A 15,607-nucleotide genomic window follows, 5' to 3' on the forward strand; every position below is an offset into this window, starting at 1 on the left:
AAAACTAAAATATATTCCCCAGACAAGCTCTAACTTGGGAGGCTCCAACCTCAACACAGTCTCCCCAAGTACTCATTGAAGTCAGCCCAGACTTCACTTCTAGCATGGAAGGAGCCCTGGCCCTGCAGCCCCCACACCATTCACTATCTCTGTGACCCTGCCAGTGAGTTAACTTGGGGCTTGCCTCCTGAAAAGGAACTTAACTCTTTAAAGGGATGTATTGCATGTAGCGAAGCAGGCAACTCCTCTTAAACAAAACAGCATGTATTAGCATTTATTCACTGAAGTACAGCCAGTAGAATCCTTGTGTCCTACCAAAGACATGTAGTTAGCACTATTAGTCTGAAGTCAAGTAGAAGGCAAGGTAGGTTTTCACCCTATGGACTAACCAAAGTGTTTCTGTCTGTCTGTCTTTCTATATAGCACAAGCTTTTGTGGGCTGAAACTCATTTCTTATCTCTTTTTCAAGCCAGTCTGCAAATTAGTCCATTATATTCTTAATGAACCATTCTGTAGTAACCAAGACATATAGTTCAGAGCCCTATCTTCACTCCCAGGTCTTGCTCAGGGCAACCATACCTACTGTTCCTAAGAGTATAACTGTATAAGAGAAGGGGCAACTGAGGCATCCAGCACTGTAAAAAGAAGAAATGCATTTAACCCAGAACTGTTACAAAGAAATACCAGTTTGTCACATTTCTCTCCCCTTTAAAACAAATTGGAGCAGAATCACTCTGTGATCATCAGTGAGATCTGTGGAACTTCAGGCTCCCTGAACTTTCATGACAATGCATTAGCAATAATATTTGAATTTTCCTTAACACAAATGATTTCCGTAGCCAAGTTCTACCACAACAGTTTGGCCTTTTTCACCTTTGATTTGAAAGCTGCAAATGGTGAGTGATCTGTGCATACAGCCAGACAAGGTTCCTTGGGTGAATCTGATATCTTTTATTAGACCAACCCAAATAGTTGGAAAATAATTATTAAGCAAGCTTTCGGGTTCAAAAACCCTTCATCAGGCTAAGGAAGGGTTTTTGAACCCAAAAGCTTGCTTAATAATTATTTTCCAACTATTTGGGTTGGTCTAATAAAAGATATCAGATTCACCCAAGGAACCTTGTCTGCCTATGTCCTTAGACCAACACGGCTACAACCTACACGCCTGTGCATATATCCCAGCCAGGTGGGGTGGTAATTTCTTAAGAACCTATACAATGGCCTTTCTTTTTCAACAGTTGCATACTTTGTTTCCTTGGAAAGCAGTTGTCTGCACAAATATACACAGAGGTGTCTCTCCCTCTTGCATCAGCCTATATTAACACCTCTCTGATGAAACATCAGTCTCTCCCTGCCCTGCCATCCTGTCCCATTGTGTCTTTTTGGGATCCTCCTTTTCAAGCTTGCTTCTCAGGGCAGGTTCCTTTTATCTCCTTGCTGTGTGCTAGACAGAAACAGGAGGAAGTCTCCAGGTGCTGGGGGCTGGATTCAGTGGTGTTCCAATGTATATTCATCCGCAAATTAGTCCCTGTGTACTCTTGACCCATTACCCAGTAGCTGAGACAATTAGTACAGAGCCACACCCACACTCCCAGGTCTAATTCACCAACCTTAACCCATTCTTTGCCAGGGTATAACAAAAAGAAAAGAAAGTCAGGGTAACAGAAGCATTAAACATTATTGTAACAAATCATGCTTAGCCCAGAAATGTTACATAGCAAGACCAGTCTGCCACCCAGTGCATTCCTAAAATTCTCATGACAAAGATTCAGATGTAAGCCATCTATTTATTATAAAAGGTTGCCTTTAGGATATCTTAAATTATTGCCCATTTTAAGAATACTCTACATTTTCTAAATGCTGCACAAGTAGCACAAAAAGCCTCTGGATATTGCTTTATCAGAATATGTCCCTTCAATCCAAAATCCCTCTAACTCAGAAACATCAGAATGTAATGGAGCAGATAAGAAGGCAATCTAATATCCATTTATATAAACCAGGCCTCTAGGGCAGGAAAGTTGGAACACAAAGAATGCTTAGTTGAGCATAGGATACATTACTGTGTGCAGTAAGGAGTTTCAGAATCTACTGAGCAATTAGCCATCCAGATAGATTAGGTACTCAGCAAAGCTGAGTTCCTTTGCTCCATCAGTGGGTGTGTGCATGCTTACATACACACCAGCTGAGAATGAGGAAGCTGTGAGAATTTACATTGCAAAACAATGGTATCAGGCATGCTTCTTTTCTTTTTATACATGTTTTTGTGTTTCAGCCATCTTTTTTGTTTTAGGAGCCATCAGTGAGATCCTGTTTATCAGATATAAATTTGAGCTAATGATGAGTCATACGGCCCTCTATCTGTTTATTTGCTTGTGTTAAGAATTAACCTTTTTTTTTTTTTTTGCTTGGGTCATTTATGAACAAAACCTCTGGCTTAAAAAGACCGCATCAATTATAAATTCAACTGTAGGAAAGTAAATTAAAGAGAAAGCCTCTTTCTGTCCCATTCATACCTTTCCCATAACAATGTGTTCCAACCACCTACAACAATAAATGTTACAGGAAAGGTATAAATGGGGCAGAAAGAGGCTGAAGTGGTCCAGAAAAGGCCAACTGGAATACTCAAGATCTGTGCTGAGACCATGTCTGGTATACAAGATCAGAAATTAATGCACCAAGATTTTGCATGCTGGAAGTGAGAGATAATTGGAGAACAAAATAATGAGAAAATGGGCTATCACACACATCAACTTATTGGGGATTCTTATAAGAAGATTTTTGGGGAACAAGGGGGAATGGGTGAGGGAAATTCAATGGAGTTGCAATGGCAGAGACAATATCAGTGACAGAACCTGCATTTTCTATTTCTGTTGTTTTCTGTGTCTTCAAAAGACCCGCAGTGGACTAACAACCACAGCTCTTACCCTTCCCAGCAAAATGCCTCTCTCTCTTCCCCAAAAATGTCACTTAACACACTTTTCAATACCACTTAGCTTTCAAATAACCCACACCCAACTCATCATCAGAAGCAATTTCTCTGCTGATCAACAAATACCAAGCAGAACAGGACGAAACCTAAATCACAAATGTAAAACCTGGCAACACATCTTCACCATAGCCATCATCAATGCACTCCCCAAATACACCATCAGAATCCACGGAACACATCTGTCACAGAACGTGCTATATCTCATCCAGTGCATCAAATGCTCTCGTGGAAAATATGTGGGTGAAACAATTAATTCTCACAGAAAAAAGGAAAGGAACACCCACCACCAGTGGGAGAACAGGGAACAGTTACATTACATTTATCTACTCCCTCTGCTAATTTCTCTGTACAGCACGGGTAATAGCAGCCCTCTTCCCTGTTGAATGGTCTTATTCGTTTGCATAATTAAGTGTACCAGTATCTATTTCAGCAGCTCTTTGGCTGTTTACTTGGTCAGTAGCTGGTTCTGATAACTTCTTGTTGCTGGACAAGTTTACTGCCCTCCTCCCCATTTTAAGTGACCATTTATGCTGCATAAACAAAAGTCATTGTTCTACCTGGTATTTATCTTAGGCTGCATCTTTCTCAGAGCTGAAGAAGGGCATTTCACACCAAAAACATTTTCTAACATCTCTCCCATCTACATAGTCCAGTCAAAGATATTACCAAATTAATCTTGCTTTTTGCATAGCTCCTGCGCTATCATGGCTGCACCAAGACAACGCTGGCTAAAAGACTATGAGACTTTCCTTTACTAAGTGTACAAAGTACCTACAGCTCTGAGGGGAGGGCATTACAATCCAGGCCCTACTTAATGTCTTACATTTGCAGTGATATCACTGCTTCCCTCCTTTATCTGCATTTTGAATAGAAGCGTAAAAGGACTTTTCTGGGTTGTTGCAATTGCCAGAAATACCCTGACACAAAATCCTGGACCATTTCATATTGTCACAAGGAACTAAGGTTTGATTAATGTGCCACACCCTGCTTTTCAACACAGTAGAGAATCAACTGGCACAGCCTCAAGGCCCAGAGTCTCCTAATTTGTATCTCCACTTTGTGAGTCTGAAGACAGGAGGCCAGTATTATTGTGGTTACTAGATGAGGCCTAGCTGCAGAAGGAGTATACCCAGCATTGTACCACTACTGGGGTGCCAGGGACACATGATACTCTGGGCAGACTGAAGGCAGAGGGCCATGTGGGGAAGGTGAAAGGCATCAGAAGGAAATGGTCCACCAACCTGGATCATCTATTACCAGTCACTGGGACTTCTATTAGTTCCAGCTGATTGTTAATAATGATTTAGGGGGCATAGTAGCAGGAGGGACCATGTGGTATGCAGGCTAGGAGCTGCCCTAGGCAGCATTAGGATGAATATGGCTTCCTAATTTTAGGAAAACTTAAACTACAGCTGGATCTCAGGACAGTTGAGTCCCATGAGAAGCAGCAGCTCCTTGCAAGTGAAAGACTAAGGGTGGTTTCTTAGGCAAGCAGAATAAAATGTGCAGAGACCTTAAAGTCCTCGGGCTCTGGGCACTGCTTGGGTCCTATCTGGTTTCACGAGTGTCTGCTTGGCTACTATCTGGTTTCAGGAGGCAAAAGCCCACTGCTTTGAACAAAACCAAAGTTTGCCTCCTTGCTGCCCTCAGAAGTGCGATTGCTGCTGCAGACCCCTTGCACCGTCTCCAGGAGGAAGTCACCTGCCCAGTCTGCCTGGAGGATTTTAAGGAGTCTGTGACTGTTATGTGTGGCCAGAGTTTCTGCCAAGCCTGCATCATCCACTGCTGGGAGACGCTGGTGAGGCACTTCCCCTGTCCTCAGTGCGGGAAAAAGTGACAGAGAAGAAAGCTCTAGCCTACCCTGTGGCTGAAGAATATGGTGGAAATTTCTAAACAGCTACGGACCCAGGAAGGCAGAGCTCCAAGGGCAGAAGGAGTGTGTGAGATACACCATGAAGCTCTGAAGCTGTTCCGCAAAGAGAACCAGGCTCCCATCTGCCCGGGCTGCAGAGAGTCTCAGGGCCATGGGATTCATCCCACGGCTTCCATCAAGGAGGTTGCCTACAAGGTAAGGACTCTTTCTCCTCTCATCTATCACTGGATCCTGTGGGTCCCTTCTGCTCTCTTGTTTAATGCAGGAGGCATTCTCAACATCTCAACATGCAGGGGGGATTACTCATTCTCCAGACTCACCTGCTAAGCTGCTGAGGATGAGATCGTATAAGAGATCTTCCCCCTTCACCTCCCTCATGCTTGCATTGGCAAAGCTAATGTTAATCATCTGTGTTCAAATGTTCAATCAAAATGTGGCATTCCTGCCTTCTGGCACCTATACCCCTGTTGAGGGAAGCGGGGTGCCACAATACAGTGATATCTGGCACGTGTAAACTCCAGCCACCTAGAGAGTGAATGCTGAGAGGCCATGGTGTAGAGTAAATCATTCATTCTCATTCCTCCCTCCAGGATGTGCAAAGCACCCTGCCCCAGTATCTCTCCATCTTGCATCTCCCACTATGTTCTCCTAAGCAGCTCAATGATAATGGTGGCTTTGTCCTTAGCTGGACTGATGTGAAACCCCCCAAACCAGAAGCCATTAAAATCTGCCTGAAGCAGAGTTACAGCCCCACTGAGATGCTGGAAATGCTGAGGAAATTTTCAGGTAGGCGAATATTCCTGTACCGTGCAGGGTACTGGCATGGTCTGTGCAGAGAGAAACACAAGGCCTCCCCTCTGCTTAACAGCGGCCAGGTCCTGAGTCACTGCCCCTTTTTTGTTGCCTTGTCCCTGCCCAGTCTCTGCCCTCTTCCACCTATCAGTGTAGCTTCCTGTTTCCCTAATGATGGCACCAACCTGTGCAGCGCCCCCTCTATATTCTATTGCTGCCTTTGCCACCACACCCCTTTCCAGAGAATACCCAGGCACAGGAATTCAAAAGCCCTGTATTAAGCTATATAAATATAGGGCTATATAAATGGTGAACTAGAGCCTGAACATAGCTACAGCTGGCACGAGGGGAGATTGGGCACCACTGCACTCATTGAACCCTTCCCAGAAAGTGCTCTGTGCATCTCCCCTGGGCAGAGCTTGGCTGCCATGGCCCTGCTAGCACTGTCCTGGGTTCGTTCTTACAGGCTCATCTTAGCTCATAGGGAGGTGATAATGTAGTCTAGTGTAAGTAACTTTTGCTGGTGCCAGTGAAGATGCTGGGGGAGAGGGAAAGTTTATGTCATTTAGAAGCATAGGGGAAGTCTGTCCTCCAGCTGAGTGGGTACTGCAGAGGGACAGAGGTCACTGTGAGAGCCACAGAGAGGCCTGAAGATGCCGTGAGCCTCCTGGGATGGGGAAATGTACTTGAATGCACCACCCCAAACACCTTTCTCCTTCCCCAAGGAACTAATAGATCAGCAGCAACCAAATTCACACACTACCTGGAGCTTACTCAATATTCTGCTTCCATTTCCCCCTCTGGGCAACCATAATTTTACATGGAAAAGTTCCACAGGAACTGATAAGGCTCATTTAGATTAACTTCCCTTAACTGACAATGATCCATTCCTGCTCCTGGCACTGACCCTCAATTCTCTCTCCAGTGGACATGACTCTGGATCCTGACACAGCAAATCCTTGGCTCATCCTATCAGAGGATCAGAAAAGTGTGACTCAGCCACACAGCAGGACCTGCCTGACAACCCAGAGAGATTTGATGTCTGTCCTGTTGTCTTGGGCTCCCAAGGATTCACATGTGGGAGGTGCTACTGGGAAGTGGAAGTGGGATACAAGACTGAATGGGAACTATGAATGTGCCAGGAATCTGTAAGCAGGAAGCGAAAGGTCACACTCTCACCCCAAGATGGATACTGGGCAGTGTGGCTGATGAATGGAGATGTGTATGAAGCCCTCACCTCTGTCCCCACTGCCCTCATTCTTAGCCCAGCTAAGGTAGGGATCTTCCTAGACTATGAGGCAGGGGAGGTCTCTTTTTACAATGTGACTGATGGCTCCCATCTCTTCACCTTCACTGACTCCTTTACCAAGACGCTACCCCTTTATTTCTGTCCAGGTTTCAATGATGAGGGAGAAAACCCGACTCCTCTGATAATCTGCTCAATCACAACTCAAGTCGGAGGTGTCTAAACCATAAAATGTAAAGGCAGGTTAGGCAAAGCAGCATTTTCCATGCTAGGAGCAACTTTGGCAGCATTAAGAAAGTAGGTTTCACTGTAAATTGAAAGAAATTGAGTCATTCCTGACTGCTTGTGCAATAAAATTGTTCCTTTGTTGATGGGGTGGCCTCTGAAATTCCCTTGCTACTTGGGTGCCATTTTGTGATGTCCAGGTGGGTTCAAGATAAATGGAGAAGAGTCTATCGAGTCTGACTGTATGACTTAGTTGAATGCTTTGTTCCCAGTTTGGGAGGGCCTGGGGAAAGGCTTGGAGGGAAAAAGGCAGCTTACAGCAATATCTGGTGAGGAGGAATGAAAAGATGAGGACACTAGGGAGCGAGGGTCAGAGGGCGACTGGATAAAGAAACAGAGACTTCTACTACCCTGTAGCTATACCCACCTAGTGACAAACGGTGATGACAGCATCCTGCCGGACCCAGGGGGGAATTCTGCTGCAAGCCCTAGAGAGTTACAGTTATGAGCAACAGGGAAGTAGTGAGTTGGGGTCAACCCATTTCTGGGGTGCTACTCACAGCAGCACTCCCCTCCATTGTCCCAGCCCTAGCACCCAGCATGGGCTGTGCCAGCACCTGTATAAACCAACTGCTGCTATCTGGGAACACCATAGCTTCCTCTGTCTCTCCATGCTCATAGATAGAGACAGCTTCTTCCTCCTTTCTGGGCCAGTTGCAGATGTTAACTTTATTCACCATTAAGGCTGGAGGAGTGCTAGCCTCCCTTGAAAAAACCCTACCATGCTCATCATAACAGACTCAGCTCCTTGCCCGGGAGGACTTCTTGTCCCTCCCGCCATGGTCTTTGCTTGACTATGCTGTTTGCCCTAGCTGTGACCGAGCTTCAGCATTCCCGTGACTGCTACTCAGCCAAGATGGCACATGCTCCTGCCCCTAGAGCCCAGTGAAACCCAGGGCCTGAGCTTGGGGCCACCCAGATGCACGTGACTACTTCTAATGCCTGATGGGGAATCTAGCGATCTCTGCTTGTCAGTGGGGGCCAGGTGCATTCACCAGTACAGCAAGCTAAATTAGGGCATTTTTCGTTTGCCAAAAATTGGGGAAGCATTTTTTTGAGTCAAAGACAGAAAATTCTCCAGTTTTTCAGTGAAAGGAAAAAAAAGCCATTAACCCTTACTCCTTTGGAGATGGAGGTAGATTGGTTTCTGAAAGGGATTAGATGAGGAGATTTCTGGCTATAGCCAGGGACTGGAATATACCCAGGAGGCCCTTTCTTATCCTGTGTCCCTCATAAGGTATTTAAACCCCTTGTTTAACCTTTTTCCCCCTTTTTAGCTTAGGTCAGTTTTTAAATATTTCCATTCCCAAATGGAAAGATTTGTTTAAAAATATCAGAATGAGACATCTCAGCATTTCCCAACATGAAGCATTTCATTTAAAAGATGTCAAGATAAAATGTTTTGACATAGTCAAAAACTGCTCCCTCTCTTGGCCAAAACTATGAAGCATGCCTGTATTGTCAGTAATTCATACTAACTCTTACTGCAGCAAGACCACATCAGTCTTAACCCATGTAAACTGGGCTAAATTGGTCTGAGCATGGGGATTGTCAGTGTGACAATGAATGTTATCAGGCTCATTTGCTAAATATAGGTAATCCCTGGAATTCAGAAGTCATTAACTTTTTCAAAATAGCAAAAGGGCTAGAGTGTTTCTATAGCTGTATTGTATTTTTTAGTGAAATCTTTTACTGGACCAACTGTATAATTGGGAGAAATGTTAGGGAAACTTTCAGGTACTACATGCCAGGGGTGGATCCAGGGGGGTGCAATAATGTAGACACACACCTCTTTCAGTTGACAACACTGTGGAGGATCAGCTAGGAACTTTATTTCAGTCCCTGAAGCAAGTAAGGATACCCCCCTCTCATCCCCAGGCCTCTATGCACTGCTGCTGCTGTCTCTAGCTGCCCCAAAGGCAGGGGTAGGGGCAGAACAGGAGCTCCAGAACCACTTTTGTTCACTCCAGCCAGGCTCTACAAAGCAGAGCTCAGCCAGGAACAGCAGCAGTAGTGGGTGGGTCCCTCCTCCCTGTCCTGTCCTCCGGTGTTCCCTTACAGCCCAGGAGCAGGTGAAGGGGAAAAGAACCAGCCCACTGCCACTGCTGTCTCTAGCCAAGCCTGGCTCCATGTGGGGCCCTGCTGCAGTGGGGCAGAAGTGACTCTGGATCATACATCCCCATGGCCTCTGTCCTCTGAGACATCAGGGACAGCAGCAGCAGCAGGCAGGGGAGGGAAAATGGAAGTGGGGGGAGGGAAATGCTCACAGAGGGGAAGGGAGAAGGGATTCCTACCTGCTTGAGGGACCTAAAAAAACTCCCCAGCTAGTACTCCTGTGGTGCAGTCTGGTCACCCTGGTGTGGGGTGGGGCAAGGAGGAGGTTAAAAGCTGGAGTATGGCCACCCCTGCAGAGTAGGTCACTGCTCCCACATCCTCCACCTCTTTCTGAAATCCTGGATCCACTCATGCAAAGTGCCCTTACTCAAAGTGGCATGAGGAAGGGCACTTTGTGCCCAAAAGCTTGTCTGGCATCTGCCATCAGGCAAGGACTGAAGAGTTAAGGTACATGCTATCCACACAATGTGACCTGACCCAGCCCTCTTGGAGCAGTGTCCCCCCTTCCCCACTGCATGCCAGCACCAACCACTCTGGCGGCCTACCCTCTTCAGTAATGTGAATACTGTGGTCTCAAAAAGCCCCGGACCTGGACCAGGATCCTATTGTGCTGGGCACTGGATAAATGCTGAACCAGAGAAAGTCTCTGTGAGAGAACACTTCAGGAGCAGAGCACATGAATAGTGCCAAGCAAACTCCTGCTTTTAGCTGAGGTCAGATTAGATTTTAGTCAGATGTAGCAGAGAAGTAACCAACACCTGGTCTACATTTGAGCACTAAGCCTGCTCCACCCAAGCCACCCCTGCCTCATGAGGTGTCACTGCCCTCAGAGCCTTGCTCTGAGGATTCCCACTGAGATACTCCCTTCACTTCTCCCTTACTAGCCTTCAGGGACCTCAGGCATGTGTCTCACCAGACAGCTGACAGTCCTTATGAGAAGAAGAGCCCTGTTCCCCACTGCTGCCAAAACCACAGAATCCCACACTGGAATGAGGCAGACTTGCTCCTTCAATGTACATGGGCCTCTCTCCTTAATCGCAGCGGCAGCCCTGCCAATCCTCTTGCTCGACTGTTCTGCCCAGCATCATCCGACATAGCAAACTCAGCAGGATGCGTGCAGGTACAGCCTGGAATTCCAGCCTGCACATGGACACAAACAATGACAACACTCTCTTAGTCATTCTTCACTTTTATGCATTATGACCTCATCTTTACAGATGACCTCAGTGCTTCCCTGGCAAGCCAGGGGTGCTACCAAGAAGCATGCCCTGCCCAGGAGCTCCCTCTCAGTGCACATCAAAACCCAAGAGTTAGACATTGTAGCCAGTGTGGTGCAGCCCTGAACAAATGATCAGTACAGCTCTCAGGCTCTCTATCCTGGGCACGCATCTTGGCATGTGGTCAGGACTGTGCTATGCTGGTTACACTGCCTAGTTTCCAGGCTTGGGATATACTAGGTAAGAGTGGATGGACAGGGCAGGAGTAGCATAACAAGGGGTAGGTGATCAGGGCACCAGTCCCAGGCATCCATTTAGAGGGGGCACCAGAATAGAAATCTCCAGTGGAGTCTGTGTCACAACAACAGCAGCAGCCAGATGCAGGGACTGCACACTGCTGCTATAATAGCAGCAGCACCAGTCAGGGCGGGCAGACCTTGTGTTCCTGTGGCAGGTAAGACTCCCCCCTGCTTCCCCCTCCTCTTGCTCCCATGCTCAGCACACCCTCCACGCTGGCAGGGTTTTGCCCAGGGTGCAAACCTTGCTAGTTATCAGTACATCTCTGCAAGGCAGGCTTCTCAGTGGTGCTCCCAGACTCACAACAAAGGCAATGTAAACATGCCTTACGTGAATCAGGCCAAATCAGGCTATTACCAGTGAGTCAAGCTACTGCGAGACTCAGAGGCTCGGGTTGAGGTTGCGTTAAGGGTGTGCCATGAGGTTTGAATTTCCTGATTTAAGTCTAGCGGCTTTCTACTTTCTAGACAAGCATGAAACAGCACTGAACAACCTGCAGGAAGGGAGCTTGTAGAGAGTTAATCCTTATCTTTGCTTGATAACTGCTTTCTGAATTACAGACAGTGCATTTTTAAATGTGTTCCAGAGGAAGCTGGAATTAAGCTAAGATAGGCATGTGGAACAACGCAGATAGGTATAGGAGCCCCATCATGGTGTGATCCTTGCCCCAAAGAAGATATTTCTCCTGCCTGATATTTAAAATCAAATCTCTTAGCACCATGGCAGCCAGCTCCATCTTCATTAAGATGGATCTGGAGCAAACTATCCTGAAAAGCAGTGAACAGATTGCTATATCAGGGTACAGATAGATGACTTGGTAACTGAGGCTTTTGAGTTGCTGTCTTTGCCCACAGCAGGGACCTTCTGAATGCTGGTAGGAAACAAATCAGTGTCCATGTTGCTGGCTGGAGCAGTTGAACCTTCATCATTTTCACAATGAAAATCATACTTGCACTGATTTTCCTGTGTCGTCTCTCCTCCTGTTAATGAACCCAAGAGCTGATTATGGTGTATTTAGTAAATACAATATAAAATAGTCTATATACTGAAGTATCCCTTACAGGTGGACTACAGGGACTGTGCTCTTACTAGCATAAACAGGGAGACTTATAATCCACATATGTAGACACCCAACATTTCCCCCTGGAACATATAGGTGTGCCAGATTTCCCTTTCCTCTGGGCTCCAAAAGGTAAAAGTAACAATATCTGGCATTGACTTGCCTCATCTCTTATGTAGTGCTGGACCACTGGAGGTCTCAAGCAGGGAACATCATCTACCTTGTGAACATAGTTTAAGGATTTGCTGGTGGAACTAGCTAAATCTTATAAATCTGAGCCAGTGGAGCAGCGTTGCCCAGCCTAAGGAGAGAAGTTCGTGGAACACCGGAGGTCAAGGTAGGAATTCTGGGGATGGAGGAGGGTCCTAAGTAAGACCTGAAATTACACCTTGCTGGGGTTGGATGGTGCAGTGGGCTTGCCTATGGTGGGGCAGTCTTCAGGAAATGCCACATCTGTGCCTCCCCAGTGAACGACGAGAATGGGGCGCTGTATAGCCTCAGCCCCTGCTGCCTTGTGGGTACCCCATGGAGGGGAAAGGCTAAGGGAGCACTCTCTGACAGAAAAGCAACAGGCTTGGGTGACAGCACAGGGGCCAGGAGGGCCCAAGGCCCAAGGCTGGTGGGAATTGGCCCAAATAAGAGTGAGGCCCAGGCACATTGCAGGACACCCGAGGCCTGAGTCAGTTGTAGGCTGAGTTAGGGATCCAGGTACATCAACATCCACCTGAGGCCAGAGTGATAGGCCAAGTTTGAGACTCCCAAGGCCAGAAAGAACCAGGGGCTGGAATCAGCCCAGGGTATGGGGCAGTACACTTGATGCCCCGTCACAGAGCAGGGTGGCCTGAAGGTCTACGAGGGGTCAGGACCAAGCGTGAGAGAGGAAGCCTGAAGGGTTGTATTGAATAGGGCCAAGAGGGCCTGAAGGGTCATACAGAGTAGGGCAGAGTGGGGCGAGAATGTGTGACCCAGTAAAAGGGGCAGCATGAGTGAGACCCAATTATGGGGCATGTGTAGGAGGCCCAATATAGGGACAGAGTCCAGCCCTGGAGAGGGCTAAGTAAGCGTCAAGCATTTGGAGGCCACCTGAGAGGCATAGGACATGGTATAAGCCATGTATTTTGCCCTTGGCATCGGGGCAACCAAATGGACAGCCTCTCATATATAAACATCTATTTTTGGAAACATCAAAGGAGTGGCAGGAAAGGCAGGGCAGACTGCCCTAGACAGGTGGGTGGGCCAATGTCTTGAACAGTCTTGAGACAGCCCCTTGTCACAGCATGTTCCCTATATTAATCACAGAATAACGTGTTAGCCAGGAAAGGTAAAAGAAGGTAACCTAGCATCATTTCCCTGTGGTTAAGTGATCACCTGATCATACACGTAAGTAATTGGCCATAGTAGCCTGAGCTGGCTTTCCAGCCTGAGTACTCTCTGACAATGGCACCTGTGCTACATGACATGGCACTGTTTGCTATATTCTACACACAACGGTACAAACAGTTTCCAAGAAAAAACATCTTACCTCCAGGAGGAATTTTCATTGTAGGATCCAGCTTGGCCTTTGTGGGCTGTGGCTTTCTGCTGATGTGGGGACAATCCTTAGGAACAAGAAAAATGCATTTCCTAGAGGCAGAGTGGGGCAAAATGACTTGACAAAGAATTTCCTCTCGTTCTGCTTTGCAAAGTGTTTAGCCACTGACAGTAGAGAAAACTATGCATAGAGTGACAGAAGAACTCCAGAATTTTTGTTCCAGCTGAAATATTTTTCCCTCCAGATAATATCCTCCCATTGACAGTGGTTGATACCAAGTACTTTCAAGGGTGGCACAAAAAGCCCACACCATGATGGGATAATTATAGAAATGTCTTCCCATAAAGGAAGTTACAAAACCATTTATATCCAGAAGCAGAAATATTTATGCCCACAATACATGTGTATCCTATTTAATGCAACTGTGGGCATTCATGACTGGGTACGTATACACGAAACACTACATCGACGTTGCCCATTGCTACAGTAACATAGCATCACTGGGCATGAATTGTGACATCACCAGTACTGCACAGTAGCTCATTGCTACTATTCAGAAGGGCTGGAAATGACCCCTGCGGTGCTGGGACTGCGCCGTTCTGGCAGTTCCTGCACAGTCGGGTGCTCATGTAGACACGCCCACTGACTCTTAGTTTGTTCCTGGTTTGAGAGCAGTTTTTTGCACTATTTGACACTGAGAATGTGAAGTTCTTGCTTTTTTGACAGAAAACATAGTTTCCTTCCTAGATTTCTGGTTCCAAATAGATGAGTGTAATGTATAGGATTAGATTTCTAGTGTGAATATTTACAGGGAACATTCTTGCCAGTAAACTCATTTCCCAGAAAATTAGCAGAAAAATAAAAAGCAAAGAGCTATGAATATAAAAGCAAATGTTAAACAATTGAATAACTATTACAGTGGGGTTTTTTGTGTGTGTGTTTGTTTTTTCCAGAACTCAAGATGTTGTATGGCTTTAAAACAAGGTGTGTTCTGTTTGTATAAATCCATGAAGAGTTTGCAGGGAAAATGAGCATAATGAAAAAAGCATAGCTGAAATCCAAAATGAAGCTAAAGGATTTCAGAAAGGTCAGAAACAATTTTGGATATGACTCCTGATGTTTGGCAGTTCTATAGCAAAGAAAGCACAGCCCGTAGAAATGCTTCCATCTCAAAAATACCAGTGACGAGATGTAGTTCAGCTGTTGACAGAGCCACAAGATAGTCACTCCAGGGCTGTAATCCCAGCTCACTGAAATCCCAGGGATTTTTGCCATGAACTTCAGAGGTCCATGATTTCCTTCAGAACTATAAGGAGTGCAGTCCGAAGTCTCCTGAAGTCAGTGTAAAAGTCTGCCCTCAAATTCACTGAGGTTTGAATAGGCACATCATGAGATTTTAGCCAAAATCTAGCTCTTTACATAGTTAAACATATTTTGTCCAAAGTGCCTCTGGCTGGCTTGCAATCATACAGCAAGTCTTTTAACAGTTCTGCAGGCTCATCTTCCCAACTGACAACAGCATTACCTAAAGTCCAGTCATATCCTTGCCTCCTGATCATCACCACCCAGGTGGATAATCTGAAAGATTATGTTGTCCTTCTGCACAGTATTTCCTTAAAAGGTTATGTATTGCGTTGTGGCTACTCCATGGTCAGAACTGGGCTCAGACCTGCACTTGGAGCAGAATCAAAACCCCTCTATTCCATGCAATCACCATCACATTTTAGTTTCTGTATTTAATACACTTGCTCATCCTGGGACCATCTGAAATTTACTTCCATTCTTTCTTCATGAAAGCTCTACTAGCTATGGCAGAGAAAATATCTACCAGGGGCCCATTGTGAAATCCCCACTGAGATTGTAACTTTGTGCTCTGAAAGTAGTGACTGTGCAGGTTCTTCTCACTCTTGCATCTCCTGCCCATAGCATCAGTCATGTAGGTAACTCCCCTAGCTTGTAAGACTTTTTTGTTGCCTGAAATACCAGCAAGCCAGTCTTGCCCTGGACAGGATGCTTCAGCCTCAGCTACCTCACTGGCTCTCTAGCATCCCAGACTGCACCTCATTGACTGGCATTCGCGAAGCTCTGCATCTGAGTACTGGCCAATGGCCATGGGACTGCACGTTGGCCCGTATCAGGACACCTGGTGCACTGAAACGCTAGCTTCTGATGGTAAACCCCTGTCTCTAGCAACAGCTTGGT

General features: G+C 46.2%; 1 long non-coding RNA gene across 2 annotated transcripts in view; it reads right to left on the reverse strand.

Annotated features, from left to right (window-relative positions):
- Positions 1–1,044: 1,044 nt before the first annotated feature.
- Positions 1,045–15,607, reverse strand: part of LOC132248600 (uncharacterized) — a 33,584-nt gene continuing 19,021 nt past the window's right edge. The window contains exons 3-4 of one of the 2 annotated variants that reach the window (XR_009459887.1): positions 13,397–13,472; positions 1,045–11,794 (exon numbers count right to left, since the gene is read on the reverse strand). This is a non-coding gene — a long non-coding RNA (uncharacterized LOC132248600). Of the gene's footprint in view, positions 11,795–13,396; positions 13,498–15,607 lie in introns of both variants that reach the window. The other variant, XR_009459886.1, reaches the window with a different exon arrangement.

Source organism: Alligator mississippiensis, chromosome 2 (assembly GCF_030867095.1).
Source record: "Alligator mississippiensis isolate rAllMis1 chromosome 2, rAllMis1, whole genome shotgun sequence".
Taxonomy (NCBI): Eukaryota; Metazoa; Chordata; order Crocodylia; family Alligatoridae; genus Alligator; species Alligator mississippiensis.